The sequence below is a fragment of the Oryctolagus cuniculus genome, chromosome 8 (assembly GCF_051225735.1).
Source record: "Oryctolagus cuniculus isolate XC-2025 breed Fujian yellow rabbit chromosome 8, ASM5122573v1, whole genome shotgun sequence".
Lineage (NCBI taxonomy): Eukaryota > Metazoa > Chordata > Mammalia > Lagomorpha > Leporidae > Oryctolagus > Oryctolagus cuniculus.
In genome coordinates this window covers 65890849-65912749 of record NC_142874.1, presented here as the reverse complement: position 1 = coordinate 65912749, position 21901 = coordinate 65890849, and positions in this window count along the sequence as shown.

The window sequence follows — 21901 nt, the reverse complement described above, 5'->3', positions numbered from 1 at the left end:
CTGGATTTCGTTGTTTCTTACTGCGGTATAGTATTCTAAAGAGTACATATCCCATAATTTCTTTATCCAGTCTACCGTTGATGGGCATTTAGGTTGGTTCCAGGTCTTAGCTATTGTGAATTGAGCTGCAGTAAACATTAGGGTGCAGACCGCTTTTTTGTTTGCCAATTTAAATTCCTTTGGGTAAATTCCAAGGAGTGGGATGGCTGGGTCGAACGGTAGGGTTATCTTCAGGTTTCTGAGGAATCTCCAGACTGACTTCCATAGTGGCTTGACCAGTTTGCATTCCCACCAACAGTGGGTTAGTGTCCCTTTTTCCCCACATCCTCGCCAGCATCTGTTGTTGGTAGATTTCTGCATGTGAGCCATTCTAACCGGGGTGAGGTGAAACCTCATTGTGGTTTTGATTTGCATTTCCCTGATTGCTAATGACCTTGAACATTTTTTCATGTGCCTGTTGGCCATTTGGATTTCCTCTTTTGAAAAATGTCTATTGAGGTCCTTGGCCCATCTCTTAAGTGGGTTGTTGGTTTTGTTTTTGTGGAGTTTCTTGATCTCTTTGTAGATTCTGGTTATTAACCCTTTATCTGTTGCATAGTTTGCAAATATTTTTTCCCATTCTGTCGGTTGTCTCTTCACTCTCCTGACTGTTTCTTTTGCAGTACAGAAACTTCTCAATTTGATGCAATCCCAATAGTTGATTTTGGCTTTGACTGCCTGTTCCTCCCGGGTCTTTTCCAGAAATTCTTTGCCTGTGCCAATATCTTGAAGGGTTTCTCCAATGTTCTCCATTAACTTGATGGTGTCAGGTCGTAGATTTAGGTCTTTAATCCATGTTGAGTGGATTTTTGTGAAAGGTGTAAGGTAGGGGTCTTGCTTCATGATTCTGCACGTGGAAATCCAATTTTCCCAGCACCATTTATTGAATAGACTGTCCTTGCTCCAGGAATTAGTTTTAGATCCTTGATCAAATATGAGTTGGGTGTAGATGTTTGGGTTGATTTCTGGTGTTTCAATTCTGTTCCATTGGTCTATCCATCTGTTTCTGTACCAGTACCATGCTGTTTTGATTACAACTGCCCTGTAGTATGTCCTGAAATCTGGTATTGTGATGCCTCCGACTTTGTTTTTGTTGTACAAGATTGCTTTAGCTATTCGAGGTCTCTTGTGCCTCCATATGAATTTCAGCACCATTTTTTCCAGATCTGAGAAGAAGGTCTTCGGTATCTTGATTGGTATTGCATTGAATCTATAAATTGCTTTTGGGAGAATGGACATTTTGATGATATTGATTCTTCCAATCCATGAGCATGGAAGATTTTTCCATTTCTTGGTATCCTCTTCTATTTCTTTCTTTAAGGTTTTGTAATTTTCATCGTAGAGATCTTTAACGTCCTTGGTTAAGTTTATTCCAAGGTATTTGATTGTTTTTGTAGCTATTGTGAATGGGATTGATCTTAGAAGTTCTTCCTCAGCCATGGCATTGCTTGTGTATACAAAGGCTGTTGATTTTTGTGCATTGATTTTATACCCTGCTACAAAGTACACATTTTTTTAAAAAAAGGATTTATTTATTTATTTGAAAGACAGAGTTTCAGAGAGAAAGGTTGGTTTTCCTTCTGCTGGTTCACTCCCCAAATGACCGCAACAGCTGGAGCTGGGCCAATCTGAAGTGAGGAGCCAGGAGCTTCTTCCAGGTCTCCCATGCCGGTGCAGGGGCCCAAGGACTTGGGTCATCTGCTGCTTTCCCACATCATAGAAGATTGCTGGATTGGAAGAGGAGCAGCCAGGACTGGAACTGGCACCCATATGGGATGCCCGCACAGGCGGCGGCTTTACCTGCTATGCCACAGCCCAAGCCCCCACCTTTTTTTTTTTAATCCAATAATTTCTATAGTAAAATATTGGAAGTTATGTGAGAGTAAGACATATCTACCAAAACCACAGCATCCGAGTTTGACTTTCTGTGTTTTGTTTCAACTGGATAAAGTTTTCTAGCTGGGTGGGCAACACCCTTCCAGCCAAGATACAGTAAAATAAAATAATCTCCCAGCAGTAGTCAACTTGGTCTCTCTGGCATCCTTCTTTTGCTGCATTTGGTTTTCTCCTGGGGGTTGGTGAATGGTGTGGGTGTGATGTGTCTGAGGCTGCAGTCTGACAATGGTACTGATGTTCTGAGGATTAACCTCAGAGACTGATTCCATCTTCACACGCTTCTACTCTTGCACAAGTAGATCTCAGTCCATACAATGTTGACATCTAAATCAGAATACAATCCCTTTTCAGTTCTACAAAGTTATCCTTAATATTCCTCAGAGGATAATTTTGATAGATACATTTACAGCAGTGATGCCATGAGAATACTGGAAATAACAGAAATGTTCAATAGCAGAAGAATGATTAAATGACAGAGAACTATACTCATTTAGTTACTAAACATGATGGATATGTGACCATGTTGATGCATGCAAATATTTGAATAAGACAATATTATTTGAAAAGGAAGACCCTGAAATTTCAACGGCTATATTAATAATAATTTATAGCTTTGTAAAAAATCTGTATCTTACTAGAACTTAGGTTATGAAAATTTTATGCATGGAAATAGTTTTGATTTTAGCATTTTATAGATTTTTACCCTAACATTATTTTATTTTGAAATGCTTCAGGACAGAGAAAAGTTGAGAAAATGATACCAGGAATGTCCCCTGACATTATACATCCTTTTCTTGTATTCACTGATTAAAATATTGATATTGATAATTTAAAAAATTATTTGTATATATGAAAGGCAGAGTGACAGAGAGGGAGAGACAGAGACAGAGAGAGAGAGAGAGAGAGAAGGAGAGAGAAAAAGATATATTTTCTATCCACTGGTTCCCACTGATTCATTCCCCAAATGCCCACAACAGCGAGGGTTAGGCCAGGCCAAAGCCAGGAGCTAGAAGTTCCATCATGTCTATCAAGTGAGTGGCAGGAGCCCGAATACTGGGACCACCATCTGCTACCTCCCAGGCACATTATCAGGAATCTGGATCAGAAGCAGAGGTGGGTCTCCATCCAGGTCACTCATATAGGCTGTTGGTGTCCCAAGAAGCAACTTAACCTGCTGTACCACTACACCTACCCCAGTATTCACCGACTTTTAACAGTTTGTCACATTGGTTTTTTCATTTGCCTTCTATCCTTCCACTACAGATAATTATTTTTTCTGAACCATTTGAGAGTAGGTGGCTTATATCATACCCATTTACCACCAGTCCTTCAGAGTGTCTTTCCTAAAAACAGGAGTATGCTATTATACAACCACAGTACAATTATTAAGTGAAAGAAGTTTAATATGGATACAACACTTTGAAGAAATTACCACCGCTTCTACAGCCATCATGAAAATATGTGAAAAAATGAAGCAACCATATAATTTATGTTCCAATTCAACAACTGCCCAAATATTGTTTTTTGTAGCATTTCCTTCTTCTAGTTCATGATCCAGTCCTAAATGATATATTGTATTTACATGTTGCCAATCTAGTTTTCTTTATTTTGTTTTTTAAAATATTTTTTTTTTTTAAGATTTATTTATCTACTCGAAAGTCAGTTACACAGAGAGAGGAGAGGGGGAGAGAGAGAGAGAGAGAGAGAGAGGTCTTCCATCTGCTGGTTTACTTCCCTGATGGCAGCTGCTGCGCCGATCCGAAGCCAGGAGCCAGGAGCTTCTTCCAGGTCTCCCACATGGGTGCAGGGGCCCAAGGACTTGGGCCATCTTCTACTGCCTTCCCAGGCCATAGCAGAGAGCTGGAGCGGAAGAGGAGCAGCCGGGACTAGAACCAGCACCTATATGCGACGCCAGCACTTCAGGCCAGGGCTGTAACCTGCTGCGTCACAGCGCCGGTCCCTAGTTTCCTTTATTTTGAAGAACTCCTCACCTTTATTTGTCTTTTATGACGCTAAGATATTTGAAAAATGTGGACCGGTTATTTTATACTTCTCAATTTGGGTCTGTATGATCATTTCTTTTTTTTTTTTTTTTTTTTTTTTTTTGACAGGCAGAGTGGACAGTGAGAGAGAGAGACAGAGAGAAAGGTCTTCCTTTGCCGTTGGTTCACCCTCCAATGGCCACCGCGGGCCGATGCGCTGCGGCCGGCACACCACGCTGATCCGATGGCAGGAGCCAGGAGCCAGGTGCTTTTCCTGGTCTCCCATGGGGTGCAGGGCCCAAGCACCTGGGCCATCCTCCACTGCACTCCCTGGCAACAGCAGAGAGCTGGCCTGGAAGAGGGACAACTGGGACAGAATCCGGCGCCCCAACCGGGACTAGAACCCGGTGTGCCGGCGCTGCAAGGCGGAGGATTAGCCTAGTGAGCCGCGGTGCCGGCCTGTATGATCATTTCTTATGATTAGTTTTGGGTAATACCTGTCTGGCTAGAACACTATGGAAGGAATATTGTGTCCTTCTCAACGTATTGCTTTTTGGAGTCATACTATGACCATCTGTGACTCATTGGCTGTGTGAATGTCAATCATTTGGACAAAGTGTTTTCTGGCTTCCCCACAGTTCAGCTACTACTTTGCCTCTTGCAATCTGAGTGGAGATGCTTTAAGGGCACACATTAGTGTCATGTGTCTCATCCCATTCTCTCCCCTAGATTTAATAATCTGGTTAAAACTACATTTTCAAAAACTTATGGCATGGAGCTGACGCTGTGGCATAACAGGTAAAGCTGCCGCCTGCAGTGCCATCATCCCATATGGGTGCCGGTTCAAGTCCTGGCGGCTCCACTTCCAATCCAGCTCTCTGCTATGGCCTGGGAAAGCAGCAGAAGATGGCCCAAGTCTTTGGGCCTCTGCAGCTGCATGGGAGACCCAGAAGAAGCTCCTTGCTCCTAACTTCAGATCAGCGCAGCTCCAGCCCTTGTGACTATCTGGGGGAGTGAACCAGCAGATGGAAGACCACCCCTCTCTCTCTCCTGCTGCCTCTGTCTCTCTGTAACTCTGCCTTTCAAATAAATAAATAAATAAATTTTAAAAAAACATATGGAATTTCAGTAAGTTCATGGAATACACACATTAAGAAAAAACACGCATGTATTTCAAAAAATTTTTGCATAAAAATGAACATCTTTTAATTCCCTTTTCTATGAGTTTTTGAAGCCTTCTTGCATTTACATCTGCCCCAGGTAAACTGAAAACGAGGCTGTCCCTTTGCCTGTCATACCCCCATCTAAAGCTGTGTAGTTTGTACCACAATTTAGGTCTATCTCAAATGCTATCTGTTTCCCCATCCTTACCGAGATGTAATGTTTTCCTGTTAGAAATTCAGGAGCACTTTGTACTTTTCTTGGGGCACATATTAACTTTTACTTCGTGCTTATAATTATTTGTGTACTTCCGCTTCCCAGTTGCCAGACAGCAAGTGCCTTGAGGGCACAGACTGTGTCCTAATCATTTCTGCAGCCTCTGCTGAGCCCAGAGGGGACAACCAGTGCACTCCAATGTGGATCAGAATTTGTTCATGAAATGCATATTATGTTTACTTCCACTGTTTATCAGCAGTTCTGATGTGCTAGATGTATTTCAAGAACGTCTATTCATTTGCTTAACATCTCTACACCTCCTGTTTGACAACATGTTGCTGTTTTGCTCCTGAAGTAAGAATGGAAACTCTTCAGTGTGTTTGTCATTTCAGGATTCTTAACTCAGGTGTTAAGGAAAGCGTTGTTAAATGAGTGAATTACTGCTTTATGGTGAGGATTTGTAGTTAATGTTTTCATCTAAGCCTTCCTAGGGCGGCGGGCCAGCTTCTCTTGCTTTGACAAGAAGGTCTGAGGAGGTCTGTTCTTCCTCTGGGGTGTTCCTTAACACTCATTAAGGATAACTCCGTGTGTTGATAGAGGAGTCTATCCTCACCCGAAGATTCCCCCGTGTAAAGGCTTTAGAAACTCAAAGTATAACCTGCCAAAAATCACCGGAGTTAGGAGCCAAGGTTATTAATTTGATCAGATAGTATTAATTTGTTCTGCCAAGACATGTAAGAACAAGCATTAATTTTGTTTGTAAGTTTAATGAACGGTTGGAAGAACCAAAATTCTAAGTAGGTCAATCAAATCTTACAGTACAATTGACTTGCATTATATTGGGAAGGGGTATCCAGACAGCTCGCACTGGGGTGCTTGTTAACTTTATTCAGAAATGTGTAAGATGCATAAAATCTCTCTGTTTCAGAAGCGCAATTTTTAAAAAAAGTTTTTGAAGTCAATGAAACCACATCATACTTCAGAGGAAGGCTTTTTTTATTTTATTGTTGGTCTATCATTATTTCTAAAATTGTTTGTTTTTAGAATAGTTTTAGAGCCCCTGAAAGTTGCAAAGGTGAATTTGAGAGCACCTGAGTACCCTTAGCCAGTTTCCCCTTATTAACAGCCTGTATCACCATGTTTATTTCTTGCAACATAGAAACCAACATTTGATGCATTATTATCATTTTAAAGATTCATTTATTTATTTGAAATACATGGGGGCATGAGAAGAGAGAGACAGAAAGAGAGAGAGAGAGAAATGGAGACAGACAGAGAGGGAGATCTTTGATTTGCTGGTTCTCTCCTCAAATGATCTCAACAGTCAGGGCTGGGACAGGTAGAAGCCAGAAGCCAGGAATTCCATCCTGGTCTTCTTCATGGGTAGCAAAGGCTCAAGCTCTTGGCCCATCCTCCACTGCCTTTCCAGGTACATTAGCAGGGAGCTGGATAGGAAGCCGAGCAGCTGGGACTCAAGTGGCCACTCTGATATGTAGTCCAGGCACTGAAAACGGCGGCTTAACCTGCTGTGCCACAGTGCTGGCCCCCTGTGCATTATTATTGTCAAAGATTAATCCTTTATCCAGAATTTACCAGTTCTCTCCACTGTCCTTTTCCTGCTATTGTTACAGGATCCCAAGCAGGATATCACATTACATTTAGTCATCATGTGCTACTGCATGAATGTTTGTCCCCTCCAAGTCTAATGGTGAAGTTCATCATTGAGATGGTCCTGGAGGTGAGACGGCCTTCACCAATGAACTCATGCTGTAATCTCAGGAGTGGGTTCATTATCGTGGGAGTAGGCTCATCTGCCCTTACCCTCGTGCCGTCTTTTGCCGTTCTGCCACACGATGCCTTGTTCCATGATGTTGAGACACAGCATCTGGCCTTTGCCAGATGCTAGCACCTGGATATTGGCCTTCCTAATCTCCAGAGTTGTGAGCCAATAAATTTCTGTTCGATATAAATGACCCAGCCTGTGGTGTTCTGTTAAAGTTGCACAAATAGACTAAGACTTCACATCACCAATAAGCTCTCTGGTTTCTCAAGCTTCCCTTGTCTTTGATGACCTTGACAGTTTTCAGAAGTACATTATTAGTAAGTATTATTGATCGAGTTTTATTTTGCACAATATACTTCAATTTGGATTTCTTCAATATTTTTCTCATGGATAGATAGATGTCATGGGTTTTGGGAAGGAAGACACAGAAGTGTAGTGCCTTTCTCATTACATCATGCTGATGTTAATCTTGATCACCTCCCAGAGGTATTCAGGATTTTACACCATAGAGTTACTGTTTCCTTTTCTATACTCTAGTCTTTGGTAGCAAGTTACTATACCTAGCTTGTTCTAAAGAGGGCAGGTGGATGGGAAGTTTTGTTCTACATTCTAGAAAGGAGAGTATCTACATACATTGTCTGAAATTTGTTCTGGAGAGATTTGTCCCTTTTGTTTATTAATCAAACCACTTGTTTACATCAGTATGGACTCAATATATTTATTTTATATTTTGGGTTATAATCTGATGTTACATTATTCCTTTTGCTGCTTAAATTGTTCTGCTTTGGCCATTGAAAGCTCTTTTAGTTTGTCCTTGTCTCTCTCTCTCTCTCTCTCTCTCTCTCAAGATTATTTGTTGATTTGAAAGGCAGAGTTACAGACAGACAGAAGGAGAGAGAGAGAGAGAGGTCTTTCATCTTCTGGTTCACCCCAAATGCAACAGCCAGGGGTGGGCCAATCTGAAACCAGGAGCCAGGAGCCTCTTCTGGGTCTCCCACATGGGTGTAAGGGCCCAAGCACTTAGGCCATCCTCCACTGCCTTCCCAGGCCATTAGCAGGGCGCTACAGTGGAAGTGGAACAACCAGGACTTGAACTGGCATCCATATAGGATGTTGGCACCACAAGCAGAGGATTACCCTATGCCACAGCGTACCACCCCCCATGTCTCTTTGCTGTGCCCCATCATTTCATTTTCTAAATACTTTTTAACTTTCTAATAGTACAAGGTGCTTCAGGTTCATTTTGTATAATTTCTGTCCCAGCCCTAGATTCAGCCATTTTCCCAAGAAATCCCAATTCGCATTATAGGATGATGGTGTTAGAAACCAAGATCTAAAAATGAATAAAAAAAAAAGAAACCAAGATCTAGTTCATATTTTGCCAATATGATAATAAGTTTTAGAAATGAAAATGGAAGATGTGAAGAAGTAGAAAGCCTGGGCTTTTAGGAGTCACTGAGTATGAACCCCAACTCTGGCATGAACAGGGTGATCAGTGATTCTAGTTTGCTGGCCTGAGAAGTTCCTGGGGATGTGGGTCTTTCAGTCATAAAACAAGGATGAATTTACTACTCTAGCCATGGAATTGGTTGTCTCTTGGTTGCAAGGGACAAGACCCAAATAGAGCTACCTTAGTTAAAAAGAGAATTCAATGACTCATTTACCTGGGAAATCTAAGGATACTGGGGTTTCAGCTCAAGCTAGATCAGATTTTTAATTACAGTTTCCTCTGACTCCATGTGAGGGTACTTCAAAAAGTTCATGGAAAAGTAGAATTAAAAGATATGCTTTTTTTGATGCCAAAAAATTGAAATCCATTTTTTGTAATATGCATTTTTATGAATTCTTTGAAACTTGTTATATGCATAGATTTTTTTTTTGGCACCAAAATAAGCTTACCTTTTAATTCCAGTTCCCATGAACTTTTAGAAGGCCCTTTGTATTTCAGTTCCATTTCCTTCTGTATGTTGTCTCCTTCTTGGACTCTATGCATGTGATAGGGAATATGGGGGTTTTCCTTGATGGAGATGGTTGTTCAGTCCCCCTGCACAAGGACCTATACTGAATTGCCTCAAGGGGCAAGATGTGCTGTGCCAGTGAGTGGAGCAGGCTGGTTGAAAGACAACATGGTGGGAACAAATGTTGAGAAGCTCTTGTCATGGTGTTGTGTAGGAGTCCAGGCTCACTATTGTCAGATGCTCCAATTTTTCAAAAGAAATTAGAAATGTGAAACTCTGATGTTTTAATGTTGGCAATTAAATTCAACAATATGAATAATACTAGTGCCATTCCCTATTGAGAAAATGCGCTCACAGAGTATACAGCTTGTCAGTTAACAGCTGATGATCTCTGCCTTTGCAGGTCTGAGGCCCTTCCCTGGCTGCCGTGGCCATACTTGGGCACATACCTGCAGAAAGCAATTCTCAGAGTATGCTCAGGATACATTTGCTAGTTTAAAAAATAAATCCTACTGAAGCTCATAATCACAAAATTCATCACGTGATTAACATGCTAGACATTGTGCCAAGTGGTTGATGGATAAATTTTAATTCTTACAAAAGCCCTATACATTTATTGCTATTAGTTAAAAAAGAGATTTATTTATTTGTTTGAAAGGCAGAGTTAGAGACAGAGAGGCAGAGAAAGAAATCTTCCATTCATTGGTTCACTCTCCATATAGCCACAATAGCTGGGGCTGGGCCAAGCCAAAGAAGGATCCTGAAACTCCATCTGTGCTCCTGCTGGGCTACAGGGGCTCAAGTACTTGGGCCATCTTCTGCTGCATGAGAAGGGAGCTGGAGCATAAGAGGAACAGCTGGGACTCTAACTGTTGCTCCTATGGGATGCTGGCATTGAGAGTGGTGGCTTAACCCACTGTGTCACAATCCTGGCCCTGATTAGTTACTATTATCATTGTCATCATAACATTGCTACAGATGAAGAAACTGAGAACAGAGATATGTACCTTTCTCAGTGTCACACAGCTGAGGGGGCTAAGGCAGGATTTTAAAACATTTTTATTTATTTGAAAGGAGGACACACACATGGGGAAAGGGGGAGTGAGCAGGGGTTGGGAATAGAGAAAGAGGTATCTTCCATCTGCTGGCTCACTACCCAAATGCTTGCATCAGCTTCAAATGCCTGCAACAGCTAGGGCTGGGCTGGACCAGGCCAAAGTCAAGAGCCTTTGAGCCAATCTGGGTCTCCCTTGTGGTGGCAGAGAACCAAGTACTGAGCCATCACCTGCTGCCTCTCAGGGTGTATTAGCAGGATGCTGGATGCCAAGTGCAGCTGGAACTTGAACCCATGCACTCTCATATGGGATGTGGGTGTTTCAAGCAGCAACTGAACAGCGGTGTCAAGTGCCCATTGGGTAGGATTTATACCCCAGCAGTCTGACTGTAGCTTTTAAATTCTTTGTCGCTTTGCTGTATTGCTTCAGATAGCTGTAGATGCAGAGACATAACTTAGAGTCAGTAAAGACCATGGATGGAAGGAGCCTTAGAAATCACCCAACATGTTAACCTCCTTGTTTATAGCACAGTGCATTATTTCTTTTTAAAAGAGTTATTTATTTGAAAGGCAGAGTTGGAGAGAGAGAGAGAGAGAAAGATCTTATATCTGCTGGTTTGCTCTCCAAATGGCTGCAGCAGCAGGGGCTGGGCCAGGCTGAAGCCAGGAGCCAAGAGCTTCTTCCAGGTCTCCCATGTGGGTGGCAGGGGCCCAAACACTTGCATCATCCTCCATTGCTGGGAGCTGGATCAGAAGTGGAGCATCTGGGACATGAACCGGCACTCCTATGGGATGCTGGCATGGCAAGTGGTGGCTTTACCTGCTGTACCACAGTGCTGGGCCCAACAGGTAAATTGAGGCCAAAAGCAAGGAGTGAGTTTGACAAGTTCTCACTGCCTATAAGTGGCTAACCTGGAATGTTTCCAAAGCATTTTTGCTGCACCATGTGGCTTCTGAGACTCGCTGGCTACCAAGCCTGGAAGGCATACTGGAGCCTCGACAAATGAGCTCTGCCACTGCTGGTTTTGAGCAGCCATGTTCTTCATCTCTCAGACATCAGGGTCTTCAGAAGGGGAAAGTGTTCTTGTCTTTTTAACCAGGACAGGAGATTGGAACAATTCTTTTCCTCTAAATTGATTGTTGCATGCATAAACTCAGCCATCACTCAGGAAGGAAAGCCTGAAGTGGGTGGGGAAGATATTTTACAACTATGATAAAAATCTATCTTCTAAGGCTTTTCTGTTAAAGAGGTATGCCACCAAGAAGCCTTGCAAGCTGCATTAGGAAAAATGGTCACCAATGGTTTCCAAAACATTGTGTGCTTCCTTAAAGATACACACATGTGAATTTAATAGATATGCCCAGACAGCGTTTTATTTTCAAAAGATTTCACTGCACCCTTCAGGGATATAAATACACAATCCCTCTCTTCATAGAACTTATTGCATAGTGGAGAAGGCAGGTATTTAAATTTTTACCTGTAATAGAGTAAAATAAGAGCCATAAATAATAAATAATATTGAGAAACAACTGAAAAGAACAATCAAATCCAACTCAGAGTATTAGGGAAAACTTTGCAAGATTTGAGCCAGACCCTAAGACAGGATGGATTTTGGTACTAAAGTTGGGAACAAAAACTAGATAGGCAAAAGGAAGCACTTAAGAAAAGACATGTAGATGAGAAACACAGGGTGTATATAGAAAACTGTAGTAACTAGTTTGGTTATATCATGGAAGGCTCCAATTGCCAAAGGAGTGCTGTGTTCAGTAAGCAAGAGAGAGCTAGTCTAAGGCATGACTAATCAATCACGAACACGATCGGGAAGGTTAAATTTTAGGAAGGCGAATTTTGCAGGACTGAAGTCCAAGGAGACTGAAGGTGAACAAACCTCAAAAGACACAGTTGCAGAGCCGGCACAGCGCCTCACTAGGCTAATCCTCCACCTGCGGGGCCGGTACTCCAGGTTCTAGTCCCGGTTGGGGCGCCGGTTCTGTCCCGGTTGCCCCTCTTCCAGTCCAGCTCTCTGCTGTGGCCCGGGAGGGCAGTGGAGGATGGCCCAGGTTCTTGGGCCCTGCACCCCATGGAAGACCAGGAGGAAGTACCTGGCTCCTGGCTTCGGATTGGCGCAGCGCTAGCCTTAGCGGCCATTTTTGGGGTGAACCAACAGAAGAAAGACCTTTCTCACTGTCTCTCTCTCACTGTCTAACACTGCCTGTAAAAAAAAAAAAAAAAAAAAAAAAAAAAAAAAGACCCAGCTTCAAAGCTCTCAATAACAGCCAGTGCTTGCCTGGACAGGAGATCTGGTAGTGGGAGTAGAAAGCATATTGAAAGACATTGTGAAAGTGGTCTTTGGGATATGAGGAAGATGAAAAATGATTTCAGCAGTTCAGGGGCTCAACAACAGGAAGAGTGGCAGCATTATTATAGAAGTACAAAGGAGGGGCTGGTGTTGTGGTGCGGCGGGGCACACCACAGCCTGCGATGCCAGCATTTCATATCTGAGTGTTGGTTCAAGATCTAGCTATTGTGGCCATTTGGGGAGTGAACCAAGAGATGGAAGATCTCTTTCTCCCTGTCTCTCTCTCTCTCTGTCACTTTGCCTTTCAAATAAATAAAATAATCCCTCATTGTCTTTTTTTAAAAAAAGATTTTTTAAAATTTATTTGAAAGACAGAGTTACAGAAACAGGTAGACAGTGAGAGAGAGGTCTTCCATCTGCTGGTTCACTCCCCAAATGGCCCCAATGGCTGGAGCTGAGCTGATGCAAAGCCAGGAGCCAGGAGCTTCTTCCGGGTCTTCCACATGGGGGGAGGGGCCTAAGGATTATGGACCACCCTCCGCTGATTCCTGAAGCACGTTAGCAGGGAGCTGGATTGGAAGTGGAGCAGCCAAATCGAACCGGCATCTTTTGGGATGCTGGTGCTGCAGGCCGGGGCTTTAACCCATTGTGCCACAGCATTGCTCCTTCCCCTGAAAATTTTTTTTTGAAAGAAAAGAAGTATGGAAGAAAGGAAGAAGATTTGGCCTGCAATGGGAGACGGTGAAATTTCAAACTGTTGAGATAGAGGAGCCAGTTGGTTACCAAGGGAAGAAGGCACATTTCATTTTGGGTTCCTGGTGTGCCTGACATACTTAGTATTGGGAGCTATTTGCATGGGAAATAAGGGAATGCAGTAACTTTACTATACAAGGGTACTTCAGAAAGTTTGTGGAAAATGGAATTTAAAAATACATTTATTTTTGTACAATTTTGAAATCCAGGCAAAGTTTTTCACAATATTCATTCTCCACAAACTTTTTGAAGACTCTCATATACCTGTTATATTCTGGTCCCTGGGTAAGTATCACTGTGTTGTAGCATCTAACCACATAACTCCACCATGAGGTTGTGATCTGGAGAGACTGATTGGTTTGCTCATGTTCTCATGGTTCATTCACCTTACCTCCTACTGAGAACTTTCCATGTGCCAGACCCTGTCGTAAGTGGAAAAACTTAGTCAAATCTAGCTTCAAACCTGAGTTTTATGAGGAAATGAGGGATAGATTAGATCTAGAAGGGAGGAAATCTGAGGTGAAAAGGTGAGGATACTATGTTGGGAAGTTAAGGGAAGAGGAAAATGGCCCAAAAGAAAGCAGATAACATGCAGGCAGAGGAATAAAGGGAATAAGGCTACCGTTTTTTTTTTTCTTTTTTTTTTTTTAAGATTTTTTTTATAAGGATTTTTTTTTTATTTAACAGATAGACAGTGAGAGAGAGAGACAGAGAGAAAGGTCTTCCTTCCATTGGTTCACTCCCCAAACAGCTGCTGTAGCTGGCACTGCGCCGATCCGAAGCCAGGAGCCAGGTGCTTCCTCCTGGTCTCCCATGCAGGTGCGGGGCCCAAGGACTTGGGCCATCCTCCACTGCACTCCCGGGCCACAGCAGAGAGCTGGACTGGAAGAGGAGAAACCGGGACTAGAACCCGGCACCCATATGGGATGCCAGCGCTGCAGGCGGAGGATTAACCAAGTGAGCCATGGCACCGGCCCCCTTTTTTTTAAAATATTTACTCATCCACTGGAAAGGCAGAGTTACACAGAGAGAAGGAGAGAGAGAGAGAGAGAGAGAGAGAAAGAAAGATCTTCCATCTGCTGGTTCATTCCCCAAATGGCCACAACAGCCAGGGCTGGGCCAGGCTGAAGCCAGGAACCAGGAGATTGATCTGGGTCTCCCATGTGGGTGCAGGGGCCCAAGTATTTGGGCCATCCTCCAACACCCTCCCAGGTACATCAGCAGGGAGCTGGATAGGAAGTGGAGCAGCCTGGACTCGAACTGGCTTCCATATGGGCTGCTGGCATCTGATGGCTTTACCACTTGTACCACAATGTCAGAGCCCTAGTCTACCATTTCATCACAGAAAATAGAGGTAGAGAGAGAGAGAGCGAGCAAGCAAGCTGGAACTGGAAGGAATAAACTTTCATCCTATCAACAGTGCCAGATGTTACATGAAGACCAAGGATATGAGAAATGAGAAAAAGTCTCAATGTGATGGTGGATTGGTTTGAAAAATTCTAGCAAAAATGGAGAGAAAACCACATCAACATGGTAGTGTGTCTAGAAGCCAGATTTCATGGAATTATGTAAGTGGGTGAAAAATACAGACAATAGGCAGAGATAGTTTGGTAAACAAAGAGAAAGAGAGGCAGTGATTGACAAAGACAGAAAGGTAGGAGACTGGCAGGTAAGGAATTCTATGGAGAGGGTCAATTGTCTGACCTTTAAACGAGGTTGGAAAGAGAGGAAATTCAAAATGAATGGAGACAAATTATGGGATCCAGGTCTATGATGAAACTCATAGACAGGCAGTGAGGGTGAAAGAACAGGAAAGTTGGGGAGATGGCAGGTCTTAGAGTGAACTGAACTTCTGTTCAAGATCTTAGAAACTGGAATATAAGGGTGAAAAGGAAAGCTAAAGTTTGGTTATATTGAGGCAGGCTGAGATGGAGTGAAGATGGAGTTTGCTGGATTGAAGAGGAAGGTCAGTGTCTTGACAGCATCATCAATATGTCTGGATCTTCCCGAAGATGGTGGAAGAAGACTGAGTGCAGAAGATCCAAGCATGTTGATGGAGGCCAACAGGAAGTTTGGGAAGGAGCCTTCAGGTCTATGACAGGCATACAGATGATTTCAGACAGTGGGGTAAGCCGATGACCTTCACCTGAAATGAGGAGAGGTTATTGAGTCCAGGTTTTGGAATCCAGGACAGTCAGTCTATGTTTGAGTGAAGCAGAAAGAATGCTTATTCAAATCAGAAGGGAGATGTATAGGACACATTAAAGAAATAGATTACGTGAAATAAGACGGTCAATAGCTGAGTACATTTGGATGGGGATGCTGGCGCAAGAAGAAGGGAGAAAAGGGTGAGTGACAGAAACAGATTTGAGAGAAAGATGCAGGGAAGGGGAGCAATGGGAAAGTCTAATTGGATCTCTGGTTGAATTGCAGATCTGTGTGTGCCCTAAAGTGGTTCTGAACCAAACTACTGTAAGTAAATATAGCTCAAGTGTGTCATGCCGTCTAAATATTTTGGAATGCAGAATGGAGCTATTGTACAATGCCCAGAATGCCTACTTTGGATCGACTAATTTAAGGAACAACGAATCTGGCAAGGTCAGGAGAAGGTTTTTTTTTCTTTTTTAATGGAATAAATGACATCATACATCAACATTGTTTTAAAAGTTGTGGTAGCTATATAAGTAATGCTGTGTCCTAGAGTAACAATTTTCACTTTATTTGGGTAATTTAAAATTCTTAAATGCTGTAGAAATTTAAAAACTCCTGCTTTTCTTGGATAACTCATGCCAACTTCATAAAGTGCAGAACTGTTATGTTTGTTTCTGTGTATATGGTGTTTAACAAGAAAGTAATTTAGATTTGGGGAGAGAAGTTATCAAAACAAATCGGCTTAAAAAAATAAACTCCTTGGGGCTGGCATTGTGGCACAGCAGGTTAAGATACTGCTTACAACGCTGGCATCCCATGTCAGAGTGCTGGTTCAAGTCCCAGCTGCTCCACTTCTGATCCAGCTTCCTGTTAATGTGTCTGGGAAAGCAGCAGAAGATGACCCAAGTGCTTGGGCCCCTGTTTCCATGTGGGAGACCCGGATGAAGCTCCTGGCTCCTGGCTTTGACCTGGCCCAGTCCCGGCTGTTGCAGCTATTTGGGGAGTGAAGTAGCAGATGGAAGAGCTCTCCTCACTCTCTCTCTTCCTCTCTCTCCCTCTCTCTCCCTCTCTCTCTCTCCTCTCTCTCTCCACCCCCTTTGCTCTTTTTGTGTCTCTCCATCTCTCTTCCCATCATTCTGCATTTCAAATAAATAAATAAATACATAAACATTTAAAAAAATCTTCCCCCCCACCCTGAATTCCAGAATCCTTCTATGGTTTTAAGTGGTGGCACAGTGTTCACAAAGTCGAACCTCACAGAATCGGGCATTGCATGTAACACCAGCCTCATCACATAGCAATGGAGGGTCTTGGTCAAGCTCAGCCTTCTTCAGCTTCAGTTTCTTCATCTGTAAATGGAAATGAAGAGAACATCTTCCCTGAGGCTGAGGTGAGAGGAGGCAGTTGAAACCATTGCCCCAGAGAGAAGGGTCCTGGCCTGACAGTAATGATAGTGCTCCTCCCTAGTGTGAATTCAAAGTTTGGGGATGTGGGAACTAGGCCATGTCTGTTCTCTCAACTGACTTGGTAGAATGAACAAAGAGCAAAATCATGATGCTTATTTAAAAAGGCAGTCATCTGGGCCACTGGAGGAATAGCACACAGGAGGAGTTTTGTGAGGGCTCCTGGGTAGTGGCCCTTGGAAGCCCTGCTTCCAATTCTCTACTTGTACTGCCCCATTCCACTGGTGGGTCCTCCCTGAGAGACAGGCCAGTTCTTCTTCATTTCAGGGAGACTGGCCCTGATGTAGCTCTGTTTTCTGATGACATCAGCTTCTATTTAAAGCAAGTCTTTGGACGAAAGCTCTAACTTTGCCTCCCAACTGATTCATACCCTGGGTCTTTAAGATTAGTTCTCATCCAGAGGTTAGGGCTGGGAAATGGAAGATAGCCTTCTACAGTACCAACTCAGCATAGGCTGCACACCGTGCAAGGGTTGGTGCTGGGAGCTCTCATGGAGCCCATTAACTGCTGTTGAAACCTCTACATCCTGGGTTCTCTCTCCACTGTGACACTGCCATGCTCTGAGCACCAGAGGGCTGCTGGTCACCCCCCCCAGGGGAATAGACAGGAGGGCCATAGTTTGGCTTAGGACAATTCCAGAGTGGCCTTCTGATTCCTCCTCTAGGCCTTTCCTACTTCAAATCTACATTTGTCTGGAAGCTGTACTAATTTCTAGAAGTAGAAATTAAGGAATTAGAAAATTAGATTTAATTTTGCTGATTAGGTTCTTAAATAAGATCATTTTCATATGATTACAGAACTAAATTATTCCAAGGAACACCCAGATATTTTGCCAGTCATCAAAGGGGTTAACCAAATCTTATTTGTCTCCTGTCTCCTGTCTGTCCCCTCCCCTCTCCTCCCATTCCCTTCCCTTTTTGAATCTATCTATTCATGAATCTATTCATCCATATGTTTACCTATCTTGTCCATCTTCATCATCATCTGTCTAACATCTGTCTTTATCTAGGTATCTGTTCATCTATATCATCTTTGTGTTATGTGTCTTTTTCTACTTCACGTTTGTTTTTGCAGGGAAGAGAACAAAGGATGATAAAAGGGCAGTGACCATCTGAACTCTCAAATGTTATTGGCATTTTCTTGAAATATTTCCTGAAGACAGTTCAATCATCCTTAGCTTGTATCATTTGATGAAGTAGTGGTCATGGAAGAAGAGGAGTTCTTTGGGGTTCAGAGAGACACAATTCCAGGTACCGGGACCGAGGGAGCAAAGGAATTTTGTTGCTTAAAGAGAATTGGAGATGACAGAAAAGCAATTGTAACCCCTTTTGCCTATCCAGAGGGAGAGGCTGATGGCCCATCTCCTCACTTTCCAGTTGTCAGGAGCCAGGCTGTGGCGCTCCTGTCTATACCCCTGGGGGGAGTGACCAGCAGCCCCCTAGTGCTCAGAGGATGGCAGCGTCACAATGAAGAGAGAACCCAGGATGTAGAGGTCTCAACAGCAGCTAATGCGCTCCACGAGAGAGCTCCCAGCACTGTCTCTCCACGAGAGAGCTCCCAGCGCCGTCCCTCCACGAGAGAGCTCCCAGCGCCGTCCCTTGCATGGTGTGCAGCCTTTGCTGAGCTGGTGCCGTAGAAGGCTGTCTTCCTTCTCCAGAAGAACATCCCGCTGAGCTCTAGGACTCATCAGTGGCCCCAGCTGCTGAATACCCTGGATGACAGTGGTTCTCACCTTCCTCCAGTCCTCCAGGAGGTCCCCCAGCACACCTCACATTCCAGTAACCTCCATCAGCACCAGAGGTCTAAACCTCCCGGCATCATCACGTGGTGCTTCTTTCCACACTGCGTTCCATCCCTGTAGCCTGACTCGGTCTCCTGTGCATCTCTGTAATCTCAAGCTCCCCCACTGCCTTCTGGAATGCCTGGTTTGCTGTCAGCAAATGCTTCCACGTCCTCGACTCTGAACCTTTGCTTTCCCTTCTTCCAGTAACTGAAACGTGGCTGTCCCCTGAGGGAACTTCTTTTCTGGAAATGGTATTCTCTCAGGTGGAAGTGGTCTTTTCCTTCAAGTGGTCTTGAACCCTTCATTTGCTTCAGAAGCTGTGTGTGGAGCAGGCCACTTTTTGTTTCCTATTAATCCATCCAAATCATCTGTCCTTTCAGCTTCAAGAATCCCAAGTCCTCACCTAATATACCTCCTCGTAGTTCTCATCTTCCAGAATCTTTTGCTATGTCCCCTCATTTTTGGATGGCTGTATTGACTGGTTTGACTGGTTTACTATTTCCTCCATTATTCCTAAATCAATGTTACCAGTTTTTTTGTCAGTGTAATGATTCAAGCAACATACTGGTCTCTCAATTTCTTTTTTTTTTTCTTTCAAAAAATTAATTTACTTGAGATTCAGAAAGATGGTGGAGGGGAAGGGGAGAGAGAGAGAGAGAGAGGAAGAGAGAGAGAGGGAGGGAGGGAGGGAGGCAGAGAATGAGAATGGCTTCCATCCATTGGTTCACTCTCCAAATGTCTGTAACAGTTGGGGCCAGACTAGACCAAAGCCAGGAGCTAGGAACACAATCCTAGCCTCCTGCATGAGTATCAGGAACCCATCTGCTTGGGTTATCACTACTCCTTCCTGGAGCATGCATTAACAGGAGCTGGAGTCAGGAGTCAGGCCTGGGTATTGAGCTTAGGTGCTCCCATATAGAACGTGAGCATCTTAACTGGGCTAAATGGCCACCCCAGGTATCTCAGTGTCTTGAACTTGTCTATTCCAGTTATTGCCTGCACTCTAGTATAGCCAGCCACTGCCATTCCCATGGCTGCACCATAGACATTATTAGTCATGACCAATCGTCTCACCTCTTTAAAAATGTAGACAGCAAGCTTATCTTACTTTCCAATCACGTTTTGAGCTTCCATCTCACTCTATCAGTTCCCTTGGACCTGTCCTTTGGCTGCGTAACGACATTCATTCCTTTAGCCCAAGTGATTTCTTTTTCTTTTCCTCACCTTCACATTGTTGTTTTTCTTCATTCCCAGCTTGTTTCTATGGCTTGGCACTTTAGCCCCAACCTTATAGAAAACCTGAAGCTCCTTATGCCCTTCTCTATCCATTCAGCTTATCTGAAAGACCTAAAATCCTATGGGAAATCCAATTACTCTCCGAGGTTGTGACTGACGACATGTGAGAAACTAATGTTTCCAGAGAAAACTCATACCACCACGCTGACTGTGCTTGCGGGAAGTTTTCCATCATAAATTGCAAATGTATCTGATGCTGATAGATGATGCTATTGTTCTTCCCTGGTACATTCACTCTCCTATTCTCTTAGACAATTCCTCCTCTCAAACCTCCGTCCTCTCATCCTGTTTATTCTCAACCAATGGCCTGCACCAATTAAATGCAATGAACTAAGGTTTATCTGATCTCCCATCACTAAAGCTGCCAAACTTCCTGCATCTATACCCTCCACATATTTTATTTTTCTTTCTGTTACACTGGAATTAGCACTTCTGCTCCCCAAATACAACCCTCCATTGGTTGGTGTCTTCCATCATATCTACATTTGTTTACTCAAATACCTCAGTGCTGAAATTATGATTTCTGTCCTGAATTACTGTTTTTTCCTCTAATTTTTACATTATTCATAACAATATACAAGCAAATATTATTGTTATTTTTTAAATATTTATTTGAAAGAGTTACACACTGAAAGGGAAAGATGGAGAGAGATCTTCTATCCACTGGTCTACTCCCCAAATGACTGCAGCAGCCAGGGCTTGGCCAGGCCAAAGCCAGGAGCCGGGAGCTTCTTCAGGGTCTCCCATGAGTGTGCAGGGTCCCAAGGACCTGGGCTATCCTCCACTGCTTTCCCAGGCACATAAGCAGGGAGCTGGATCCGAAGTGGAGCAGCTGGAACTCGAAATGGTGCCCGTATGGGATGCTGGCATTACATGTGGTGGCCTAACCTGTTATACCACAATGCTGGGTCCAGAATGTATTATTATTATTATTTTTTATTTTTTTATTTATTTTTTGACAGGCAGAGTTAGACAGTGAGAGAGAGAGAGACAGACAGACAGAGAGAAAGGTCTTTCTTCTGTTGGTTCACCCCCTCAAATGGCTGCTACGGCTGGTGTGCTGCAGCTGGTGCGCCGCGCTGATCTGAAGCCAGGAGCCAGGTGCTTCCTCCTGGTCTCCCATGTGGGTGCAGGGCCCAAGCACTTGGGCCATCCTCCACTGCACTCCCAGGCCACAGCAGAGAGCTGGAGTGGAAGAGGAGCAACCGGGACATTATCCGGCGCCCCGACTGGGACTAGAACTGGAGTGCCGGCACCACAAGCAGAGGATTAGCCTAGTGAGCCACTGCACCGGCCAATGTATTATTATTATTAATAATTTTTTAAAAATAAACTTCTCTTGGTCCCACATCCCACTCGTATTTCATTTCTCTCCCTCTCTTTTTCATAATCTTTATTCATTTAAACTGTCTCTACTCTCACATGTCCCATATTTACCTACCCTAAGCTATTCCATGGAGACTTTTTTGTATCCTCCATTCTGCTGAAAAAATCTTATCTGGCTTACTAATAACATCTAATATAATGGTCAATTTTCTGTCCTAATCTCACTCACCATTATCTGACACAGTTGATCTCTTTTGTCATATTTAATGTTTATTGTTTGTCTCACCAATGAAACATGTTATTCAATACTTCAAAAATTAGGATTGTTAATAGATGGTGAAAGATTACTCACAATGCATTTCAATTCTTTCATGATGTAACTTTCCATTTGGAAATTTCTCTGAGATCTCTTAAAAATTTACCCTTGGAAATAATTGAATATAGGACGTGTTTTGAAGGGTAATTGCTGATTTCTGATTCAGTAGCTACATACCTCCTTCCTTCTCGGAGCCCTTTCTTCTCTAGCCACTTTTTCCCTCAGATTTTCTCTCTGTCCCATTGGTTGTCATTTGAAGATGCTTGCTCCTTCCTCCACATCTGTGCTGGAACGCCCCAGCACTGGGAGCACAGACCCTGGAGTCAAATTGTTTTGGGGTTTAAATTCTGATTCTATCACCTTCTAACTGTGTGACCCTGAGAAATTTTACATCATTTCCCTCTTTGAACAATATGGAAAAATC